General features: G+C 34.6%; 1 long non-coding RNA gene across 2 annotated transcripts; it reads left to right on the top strand.

The window, feature by feature from the left end:
- The first annotated feature begins 3,770 nt into the window (after nt 1-3,770).
- On the top strand, nt 3,771-11,629 carry LOC147468029 (uncharacterized). Of its 2 annotated transcripts, none has more exons than XR_015192611.1 (2): nt 3,771-4,347; nt 9,306-9,453. It is a non-coding gene; the product is annotated as an uncharacterized LOC147468029 (long non-coding RNA). The 2 variants fall into 2 exon arrangements; XR_015192610.1 differs by lacking the exon at nt 9,306-9,453 and adding an exon at nt 10,783-11,629 and having other exon boundaries at nt 3,887-4,347.
- Nucleotides 11,630-12,500: the final 871 nt, after the last annotated feature.

The following is a 12,500-nucleotide window of genomic DNA, read 5'->3' as shown; positions in this document are numbered from 1 at the left end:
ATATATATATATATGTGTGTGTGTGTGTGTGTGTGTGTGTGTGTGTGTGTATTCATATATCTAAATATATATGTATATATTCTACATAACACTAACATATAACACTACATCTATCTATATATATAAACATAGTCTATATTTGCCATTACTTGCCAGTTCTTGTAAATCGATTTTGCAAACTATTCATATATAGTGCATGAAAAAAATCAGAACCATAAATATAAACTGACCTTGGTGGGTGCATAAGTTCCAAACACGACTGAAACCCGGGTATCCTTAAGGGGGGTTTACACGGTCAAACGGTTCGTCAAACCTGGTTGTCGAACCTGCTCGTCAAACGGTCAGAGAAGATATCAGACAGTCAAACCAATAGTACATCAAACCTCACGTCCTGCTGACTCGCGTCGTTTGTGAAGCAAAGTTACCACCACCTCCCTTATGCCTCTCGACCAGGACGATTTGATTGCCATTGGCTTAGCGGTGGCTCTAAGGAAAAAAAGATCAATGTGGAGGAAGGACTGGCTGCTAAAAAGAGATCAACTCTCACACACTAACTTGCTTCTTGACTTGAAATTAGAGCCAGATGACTGGCGTAATTATTTGCGGATGGACGAAGAAACATACATTGACCTACCGAGGCGTCACCCCTTTCATTGCGTATGAAGATACATCTATGAGAAAGGCCATAACTCCACATGAAAGACTGAGTGTCACTTTACGTTATTTAGCAACAGGCAGGTCACTCAATGATCTGAAATATTCAGCGATCATTTCCACCAGCACTTTATCATCAATCATACCAGAAACGTGTGATGCTCTCTACAGGGTTCTTCGAAAGGACTATCTAAAGGTAAGAAATACTTTTTAACAATTGCTTATTTCTAAGTGTTTATTGAAAACACATTATGACAGAGCTGAAATGTAGCAAAACAAATCTATATTAAGGTTGGTAAAAAAAAGTAAGAAAAAGTAAAGTTGGAGGCATATACTATATAGGCGTTATCAAGGTTGGAAATGTGCAAACTAGTGCGACATCTCAGAGTCACAGGTGTTGCTACTACAATTATAAACAGAGGTATTCGAAGGGATCTCTGCCTTAAACAATACATCATTAATTAGCTTTCGAGTTATTATTGAAGTACGTTGGTCCATGGAATGTATTCTACGTGCAACGTAGCTCCCGAAGAGATCCATACCAGAATCATCTTTATGTAAAGATTCGTCTAATTTCCTTACCATGGTATCCAATATATGATCAGATTTAGATAAACCTTTGCGTCGACGTTTCACCTGCTGGCTTGTGCAAGGTGTAGCATCTCCCTGTTTCATCGGCTTCGGCAGTCTGAAAGTAAAGATAGTTCAGATTAAACTAACAGTGTATATATATATATATATATATATATATATATATATATATATATATATATATATATATATATATATAGGTAGATAGGTGTGTGTATGTGTGTCTTGGTGGGTCCTACACTTGAACAATTTAGCACAATAATGGAGAACTACCACCTTCCACATAATTATGTATTATTATCATTATCATTATTATCATTATTATTATTTCAGTTTCCTACGTCAGTGGGTGAGTGGCAAATTATTGGCCGACAGTTTGTGTCAAGATGGCACTTCCCGAACTGTCTCGGGGCGGTTGATGGCAAACATGTACGGATCACGCCTCCTCCAGATTGTGGATCATATTTTTGGAATTACAAAGGGTACAACAGCCTTGTTTTTTTGGCAGCGGTTAATGCGAACTATGAATTCACCATGGCTGACATAGGGACGAACGGCCGTGTATCAGATGGAGGGGTTATTGAAAACACAGAATTTGGAAAACGGCTTTCAGATGGGACACTTAATCTTCCGGATGAGGCCCCCCCCTGCTAATTCTGGTTGTAATTTGCCTAATGTTTTTGTAGGAGATATAGCATTTGCATCGAGACCTGATTTTATGAAACCATATCCTCTAAAGGATTTGAATGCAGACAACAGGATTTTTGACTATAGACTATCTAGAGCACGGAGAGTAGTTGAAAATGTTTTTGGAATAATGTCTTCTAGATTTAGACTTTTCCATACAGCAATAAATCTGAAATTATCAAGTATTGAAAAGGTTGTCATGGCATGTGTTATCCTTCACAATTAATTAAGAAAGACTTGCCCTTCAAAATATTCTCCTGAAGAATGCTTCCATAAGCACGATATTTCAAACAGAATAATTGTACCAGGGTTATCACTTGATCCTAATTCTGTTGCAGGCTTAGAAAATGGTCAAGGAACACGAAATTATTCCCAAATTGCTAAAGAAGTAAGGGTAAAGTTTAAGGAATACTTTGCAGATGAAGGTGCAGTAACATGACAAAAAGACTACGTGTAAATAAAATAACGATATGTAGTTTAGTTTAAAGAAATTCTACAACTGTGTAAATAAAGATATTGAACTACTTTGACAAGATAAAGTAATTGTAAAAGAATTACACTGAACTACTTTCTGTAAACGAAGTAATATAAAATATATCAATTCTTTGTTACTTACCTCAGCATCCAAGTTATTTATATCGTCCAGATTAGAGCAGCTCTCTCGTGGCAATTCTTGATCCAAAACAAACATCATCTCCTCAAAATACCAAAGAGAAGACGTATACACTTCATCCGGTGATGTCCTAGACTTCTTCGAGGTTTCAATTTTCCTGTACTCGCTCCTGAAAGAACTCCGTAGGCAATTGACTTTTTTGTTCACGGCCTCCCGCGTGCAGTCCGGCTCAAGTTCTTTCAATATGTCATGGAGAGCTGATATCCCTTTGCTTCTGGCTATTTTATTGGAATATTCCTTTGATTTTACTTTCTATAAGGCTGGATGATCTATGTAGGTATGTATGAATTGCAGTAACACCTCCCTTTCGTTCCTCTTTCCATTGATGTCCTCCGTATTTCAGTTCTAGTGTATGAAGCGTCCACTTCTTGGTTTGAAGCGCAACTGAGGTTTGATGTTCGACGCGTGTTCTCACATTCAAACGGTTTGTGTACAATGAAGCCCCGCCCACTAAAGTCAGGCTCGAACAGACTTTCTTCAAACCGTTTGACCAACGTGTTCGACAACCAAATACCCCGTTCACACGTTCAAACATCACTTCAAACACGTGTCTGTCGAACCGCGTTTGACGAACCGTTTGACCGAGTAAACTCCCCTTAAAGGGTTATTCTCCAATCTGGAGTCAAACTTTGGACTGGAAAAGTAAAAGTAGATTGGGAAAACAACCAAGTCTGATCCTATTCTGACTTAGGACTCCTAATACCATCATATCAATAATAACATAATTATAGCTGCCTTAAAATTAAGGGGACGAAAAACTCACTAATTGATAACTAAATAGATAAATACTGGTCGTCAAACGCACATTACAGATCGGCCACATCATGTTTCTTTTAAGCTTGTCGCGAACCTGCTCGGATCGGAAACACCGCGGAAGCTTGTGAAGCCTCGGAACGGAAACGACACGACGTTCAGCCCGCGCACCAAACACATGACATCGGAACGGAAACGACACGGATGCTGTTCATTTTTCAGTCTTCAATGCGAAGAAAGGTGTTGCAGGTGTGATTTCATAGTATTCCAGCTAAAATGAGTGATAGCAGTGACGAAGAAGCCCTTGTGTTAGCCCTTGCATTAGCAGCTGCAGAGGAGGAAGAAGAAGAAAAAAAGCAGTGGATTCATCATATATGTGCTTCTAGAGAACACGAAGGCCATCTTACGCCATCCTAATAATAATGATGACTTATATCATATAAAGTTTCGTATTGACACACGTAATTAATAAGTTTTTCATCCAAATTAGCTGACATAATGACTGTACACGTATCTACAAGGTAGCATACAAAGCTACTGAACCGTTCTGCGCAGGCGCGGTCTCTCAGACGCATCGGAACTATCAGAAAAATATTCTTTCCAAGATATCCGAGGCGTTTCGATTCCGATCCGAGGCATCGTTTCGTTTCCGATCCGAGCAAGTGCGCGTTATCACGTTCAACTGTATGGTTGTCCGAGCTTGAACGTCACAGAGTGAAGACCTAAATTTACACTCTAGTGAACTCAGTTATTTTCAATCGAAACCAAGTGAGAAAATAATAAATGGACAGTGATCTAAATCCAGAACCAGGTGAAATACCAGACACACATAATTATATGGACATAGAACAACAAAACAAAGGACGCAAAAACGTGATCACCGGTGACAGTGAAGAAGACCCCAATCCCAAAAGATCACGAACTGACGAAATCGAATGGACAAAAGTTTCAAAACAACGAACCAACAAATACAACCCATCAACAAACATGCAAGTAGAACAAAATAATGTTATTCAATTAAAAGGAGAATCATTTACTTTAAATTTCAACAATCCAATCAAACTAACGGATGCAATCAACAAATCAGTATTCCAAAAGTATATAAAAGAAGATACTTTAAGAGTTTTAGGAAAAGGAAAAGCGATCCGCTTTGAAGTAAATGATATATCCAAAATAGATAAATGAAATAGAACATCTAGGAGATTGGGAGGTACAGTGTAAACAACTGGCATCCAGTAAATTTACAGGATGTTCATATGGTACAATATACCCCATAGAGACTGAAATACCAATAAACACAATAAAGGAAAAAATCAAAATAATATTTGGAGACAACTCTGAAATTCAAGAAATTATAAGAATGACAAAATTTAATAAAGATAAACAAAGTGAACAAAAAAGAATACCAACAAAATCTCTAAGGATAACATTAAAGGTCCTCGCTAGAAAGAGTGGCTATAGGTCACACCTCATACAAAATTTATCAATATACCTTTCCAATACCTAGATGTTTTAACTGTCTATGTTATGGTCATGGAGTGATAACACGTAAATAAAAAAAAGGTGTAGTAATTGCAGTAAATTTGACCACAATTATAAAGATTGTACTAATCCCTCATATTGTTTTTACTGTGAAGAAGCACATTCACCAGTAGACATTTCTTGCAAAATGCACAAAAAAGCACAAGATATAAACAAGAATAATATAACACCAAACAATATAGACATAAAAACACAACTACATCAACTGAAACCTAACACAAAACAAGAAAAGACAACAAATAGAAACAAGGACATAATAAACAGGGCAACATCCAATCAAACACAAGACAACAACATAAATGAAACAACATCAACAGAGTTAAATAAAACACAAACATATGCGGAAATCATAACTCAAACAAACAAAATAACACCAGGGCAGAAAACACCAGAAAAACCAAAAAAGCAAAGGCGAAACTCAAATAAATCAATTTCACCAAGTGCAATAGAAAACTTAACAAAAGATAATCAAAGAGAACAAATAAAAGAACAAAGAAACAACAAAGACCAAAATAAAAGAATTGATAATATAGAAAGTTCACCAATAACGTGGACACTACCAACACCATTAAAACAAACACAAAAAGAAGAAGAATCAAAAGAAGAATCAAAAGAAGAAGAAGAAAACCCAAAATGGTTAACTTTGTTAAAAAGTATATTCAAAGCAATCCTAAAACTGATAAACAATTTAAACTCTGAAAACTCAATATTAGAAATAATTACAGAAACAATCAAAGATGCTTCAAAAATTGTTAAACAAATAGCAAATGAATAAGATTATATTGTGGAATCCAAGATCAATACTAAACAAGATAAGTGATCTGAAATATATAATAAACAAAGAAAAACCAGATATATTCGCATTATGTGAATCATGGTTAAAGAATAAAGATCAATTTAAAGTAGATGAATATGAAATAATAAGAAAAGATAGAGAAAATCAAATGGGAGGGGGATTAATTTTTGGAATAAAATCAAATGTACAATTTCAAAAGATTAATTTGAGAGATAGATATAAAGATAAGATAGAAGTATCAGGAATTAAAACAAAATATAAGAACAGATGGATCAACATGTTATTATTTTATAATCCTTGTAATAATATAGATAAAGAAGAAATTCAATACTACACAGATCAAGTAGAAGAACCTAAAATGTTAATAGGAGATTTTAATGCACATCATCCTAGTTGGAACCCAAAAATAAATATAAGTAACAAAACAGGAAAAAGCATATACGATTTGATAAATGAAAATAATTTAATAATGATGACGCCAGCAGGCCAGATAACAAGAGTAGATCCAAAAACCAGTAAAGAAACAACAATAGACTTGATAATAGGTTCACCAACTATAAATCACATAGAAATAAACGTAGGTCCTCACTTAGGAAGTGACCATTTCCCGATAATCATAAAAGAAATAGATTATCAAAATCAACCTAAGTTAACAGAAAAGAAATGGCAATTCAATGATAATGGATGGTTGAAATATCAAGAAGAACTAAAAAATGTAGACACAGATAAAATAAATACATTAAATGACCTAATAGATCTACTATAAGAAGTAGGAAAAAAGCAATTCAAATTTGAAGAGAGGAAACATAACCAAAAACCAAATAAACCATGGTGGAATCAAGAATGTGATGAAATAATTAAAAAAAGGAATAAAGCATATAATAGATGGAGAAAAAGGCCCACACAAAAAAAACAAATGGATTATAAAGAAGTAAGGACAAAAGCAAGACAAGTGATAGAAAAACAGAAGAGGGAATCATGGGGGAAATTTTGTGAACAAATAAGTTTTAACACCCCAACAAAAAGAGTTTGGAATTTTATTAAAAAACAGATAGGCAAGATAACATCAAGTTGTTACCCCATAGTTGATAATAACATTCCAATTACCGACAATGATAAGAAATTAGAACTTTTTAAAGAAGAATATGAAAAAGTAACTAACAAGAAAAAAAAGAAATTGTTAACAGAATTAGAAAAAGAACAACTTCTAAACACCCAAGATGATGGTGATTTATGTAAAGAAATAACATTAAGAGAATTAAAAACAACAATAATGAATACAAAAAATGGAAAAGCATATGGGCCAGATGAAATAAATTATGAATTCTATAAAAATGTCCCAGATAACATTCTAAGAACAATATTAAAGATATTCAATATCTACTGGTCAAAAGGGGAATACCCAAACATATTTAAAAATGCAATAATAAATCCGATAAACAAACCAGGAAAAGATTCAAGAAATATAGAATCATACAGATATATTAGCAGAACGTCCTGTATGGGGAAAATATTTGAAAATATAGTAAATAAAAGATTAAATTGGTGGCTAGAAACAAATAAAAAATTGGATGAAGATCTAGTAGGATTTAGACCGAACAGAACAGCTTTAGATGCTATCCAGATTATAGACTTGAAGATCAGTCAAGCAATAGAACAAAAAAAAATATGGACTAATAGCTTGTTTAGACTTGGAGAAAGCTTTCGACTCCGTAAATCACGAAGCATTACTAATTAAGATGGAAAAAATAGGTATAAAAGGAAAAATATTAAGATGGATAGAAGGGTTTTTAAAAGAAAGAAGATTTCAAATAAAAATAAAAGGAAAAACAACAGAACTGGGTAAAATAACAACTGGAGTACCACAAGGTTCACCACTAAGCCCAACATTATTTAACATACTAATGTCTGATATAAAGTTACCAAATACAGTATACAAAATTATATACGCAGATGATGTCACTTTAATAACAATAAACAAAGATATAATAGAAGCATCAAATATATTAGAAAATGGATTAAAAACACTAAACGAGTGGACAAATAAATGGGATCTAAAAATGAATTTAACAAAAAGTAAGATAATGTGCTTTACAAACAAGAAAATAAGAATAATCCCCAAAATAAAAATAGGAAATGAAGAACTAATATTCACCACGCAACACAAAATATTGGGAGTAATCTTTGATAGTCCAAAGTTGAATTGGAAAAAACACATAGATTTAGTAAAATCAAAATCAATTGAAAGAATAAACATAATGAAAAAACTATCATCTCTGAAATGGGGAGCAAATAGAGAAACATTATTAAAATTCTATGAAATATATATAAAACCAACAATAGAATATGGAATTTCTATATATGGGCCCCATATATAGAAATAAAAAACAAGAAATAAAAAAGTTAAACATAATACAAAACAGTGCAATGAGAATAGCAACAGGATGTTTTAGATCAACACCTATAATAGCACTACAAGCAATAACAAACCAAATACCAGTAACAGAAAGAATAAAAGAGATAGAATGTATACAGATAATAAGGAATTTAGAAAAACTAGATGGAATGCCAATAAAAGAATTGACCAAAGCAAATATAAAAAAACTACAATCAAACAAATAAAAGGAAAACTTTAATTCAAAGGGTAATTGGAACATGTAGAAAATTAGAAATATAAATGAAAATCAATACATTACCAAATATATAACTCCAATTCCACCATGGTATGATATGTCAGAGCATTTAAAAACAACATTTATAGAAAATATGGGGAAAAACATTCCAGAACAAATTATTAAACAGCATTTCTATTTAATGGAAAATACAACATACAAAGAATATCAAATGATATACAGATGGGTCAAAAATAAATAATCCAACCTCTGTCTCAGCAGCAATCTACATACAAGAGAAAAACATAACAACAATATGGAAATTACCTCAGAGTACACAAATCATAGAGGCAGAACTATATGTCATTAAACAAGCAATTAACTATATAAACAATAACAAACTACAAAAAACTCACTGGCGGCCATAAATGTCATAGGAAATCCCAGACCAAAATGTTATAAACGGATAACATATGAAATTCAAAAATCAATAAATGCAATGATAACAAACACACAAACAATAAAAATCCAGTGGATTCCTTCACATAAAAACATTAGAGGGAACGAAATAGCAGATAAAGCAGCAAAAAAGCACATGAAATACAAAACGCCACTACCATGAACATAGACTCAAAAAACAAAATAAAAGAAATAAAACTAAAAAATAAAGAAAACTGGAAAACAATCCTAAAAACAATTCTAGAAACAAAGGATTACTATATCAAGGATAATCAACCACATCCATGGGCAAGATCAAAAAATAGGAAAATAGATGTATGTCTAACGAGAATAAGTACAAAACACACAAAATTGAAACAACACTTATACAAACTAAAATTAGAAGAGGACCCAAAATGCAGATGGTGTAACAATCAAGAAGAAAGCATCGAACATCTAACACTACAATGTCCAAGATTCCATTCATATAGAACTAAATTATTCCAAGCACTAATAAAAGCAAAAATACACAATCCTAACATGAATATGTTAATTACAGGTGCTGACCAACCTCCTTTAAAGAAGTACTACATCTTGAGACATACAAAGATCTTCCTACAAAGGTAAAAAATTATAGATATGATATAAGAAGCAAGAAGAAACAAGAAAAAAGATCCATAGTCTAAAAACCTATAAAAGAAGAAAGAAGAAGAACTGTATGGTTTAGATTTTTTTCTAATGTTTCGTGTCCGTTCCGACGCGTTGTTTCCGAGCAGGTGCGCGACAAGCTTTATGGTTCATGAAATTACTCTGGGGTAAATAAAGATTGCCAAAGGGGGACATACCGAATTTTAGCTGTGATTGAAATTTCGTAATATAAAACAAAGGATATAATATGAAATATGAAATATCAGACATCACAGTTGAGTTTCTAACCTTTCGCTAAATTTTAAATCGGCAATCGAAAGGGTAAAAGGGAGAAGGACACAGAGTGGGCCAAGCTCTAACAAGGTAGACTGTAATTCTTAAGCAGGCAGGCTAATACAGTGGTAGCGCGCCGGTGTCACATCCCCGTGGTCGGCAGATTGAGCCTCGTTGGCACACTTTCACGAGTCAGCGCTCGCTGACACAGGCATTGAAGCCAGGGCACAGCATCTGCACTGCTAATTTGGCTTACCCTTATCCATGTATTCCCCCTTGCACCATTTGGCAGCGCTCCTGGTTATCACGCAATTACATTGTTACATTTTTAAAATAAGTTTTAAATTCCAATTACAATTTAAAGTTAAATATAGGTTTACCATATTTATTTCCAATTACAGAGATCCTTCTGGGCTCACCGATCTTGGAGTTCAGTGCTGTCTCTGCCTTCCTAGCATACCTGATGGGCCTTTTACATACTCCCAAGCTTCTAGTTGTCTAACTTAATTATGGAATCAGACTCAATCCGGGGATTATCAACTCGGGCTATACTGAAAGGGGATGGGAACAATGTTACAACAGTATATGCCCATCCTGTTATTATTTTCATTTGTATTTTAACAACTTTAATTTAAAACGTTCTGAAGCCAGCCCAGGACGGTAGTAGCTCGAAGACCCTGGGTTAGCAGATTCCATCAGTCAGCCCTTGTCTTTTATGACAATTTCGTAGAATAACAGCAACAGATAAACAATTGTAAGACGATACATGCAGAACTTGACAATTTACCATTTCCATTTCCATGGATTTTTTTTCTTTTTTTAGGAAATAGCATAATTGAACAGCTTAGCCATGCAATTCTTATTGGACTACCTGGTTTCGCTTTGAAATTGTAATTAATATCATCGAATGTAGATGATAAAAAAAAAAGTTAAACAAAATTTAAAAAAGCAATCTTCTTTCTGGTACATTAATCAGCAACACTATTATGGTAAACAATTACGTAGAGAACTTATCAAATTCGATTTCGCACACCGACCCTTTTTGTCCTGGTATTTTGTCTGTTTTCCCCTGACACATCTTGCATATATGTAAATTGCTCCACTCTCCCTCGCAGGCAACTCGAGGTGAGAGCCAAACGTAAACATTGCAGCCAGACGAGCGAGCGGAAGTCTAGAACAAGATTCCATTGCCCAGGTGGTCGCTAAACGTTATGACAGTAAGTGAGTCTTGTTCTGCAGGATCATCCTAAAAGGGATGTGAGTTTTTTCCCGTTTGTTTGAGCTTCGAGGACACGTGCCACTTTGCCTAACCGTGTCCAGCAGAGTAAGCCATACCCTATCCTTCAACCCCGGAACCGAAAGTCAAACGTTGCCCAACCTTTTTTTTACATTGCTGTAGCTAACCTAACTGAACTACCAATAGAATTAGATTTCTTATTTTTTTATCAGCACCTACTGGCAAGTATGTCATCTTCAGGTTGGATTTCTGGTAGAAACTACAGTCATTGTGTACTTAATCCTAAGCTTTTGCATGCCAAGTGCCAGGCCAATATAAACATATCCTACCGACTTGTTTGATTGCGAACCAATGTCATCATGCCAAACAAGAAGTCAGGTTGTGCCAATGCATTTTGACTCTTGTGTATATAGAATTAAGCTTTGGATGTACTATATCAAGGAAAGTTTGGTGTTTGTTGATTCTTAACATTCACAGAAGAAAATGTTTTTTAGGTTGACTACATTAATGTAAGACACCATTGATATATAACACTTTCTTGGAAAACTTATATTTACTTTGATAGGGATTGGAAAATCATCTTGTAGTTTGATATGTGTCTTTATATGATATATCTTATCAAAGTGATAGTATTGGCATCTGGTATGATACCCTATTTACACAACTACAGATAGCTTAATTTCAACCAACTGGAAAATGCAGTATGAAAATAAAAAAAGGAAAAATGCATTATGAAAATTTCAACAAAAGGAAAAAAGGGAGTATGAAAATTTCAACTAGGAGAAAATGCAGTATGAAAATTTCAGCAAAAGGAAAAATGCTGCATGAAAATTTCAGCAAAAGGAAAAATGTATGAAAATTTCAATAAAAGGAAAAATGCAGTATGAAAATTTCATCAAAAGGAAAAATGCAGTATGAAAGTGATTAGCCCCCTTGAAAAATGCTGTTTGTAAAAGGGTTAATGTATATGTGGCGAGCCAATCATAATTTAAGGAGGAAGGGTCCCAGTCCACTTGGCTAGGAAAATAAAAAAGTCGAGGAGTTGAGGCTAGGCTAGGTTTTGAGTTAGGTTAACCCTATGACGACGGTGCGTCACACTCGTGTGACACAGCCAAACTCCCGATGCCGGGGCGTCATGCGATTGTGACGATTACAATGCAATATTGCAATCGCCCGGCATAGGGGACTTCACGTAGCGAGTGCCCCGTCGGGAAAGGGTTAAGCTAAGCTAAGGTAGTATGGATAAGGTAAAAGGAGTGTATCCTAGTGGGGAATCAGAGGGGCAAAGCCTTCCCTGTTTTTCCAGTTTGTACTGAGCAATTTTGATATTCCTTTCCATCAATTTGTTTTTAATAGGAGAGGGGTTTATTTTAACTCATTGGTCGCGGTATTAAAAAAATGTTTGTGCAGTAGGATGGCTGTTTTACATGTCTGGCACATTGCCATCCGCGTCTATGACTGACTCTGCCTTTGCAGCAAATCATGCCATCCGCTGCTAATGGGTTAAGAAATACCAATTTTCCAAGGGAATGAATATCAAAAATCCCATTCACATCAAAACACATTGTGAATAAAGTAACTTAGGCTCCAGAAAAT

Source organism: Penaeus japonicus, unplaced genomic scaffold, assembly GCF_977035675.1.
Source record: "Penaeus japonicus unplaced genomic scaffold, GWHDUDI00000001_assembly GWHDUDI00000031, whole genome shotgun sequence".
NCBI classification, from domain to species: domain Eukaryota; kingdom Metazoa; phylum Arthropoda; class Malacostraca; order Decapoda; family Penaeidae; genus Penaeus; species Penaeus japonicus.
Note: the sequence above shows the minus strand (reverse complement) of the source record. Positions and strands in the feature narration are given on the sequence as shown.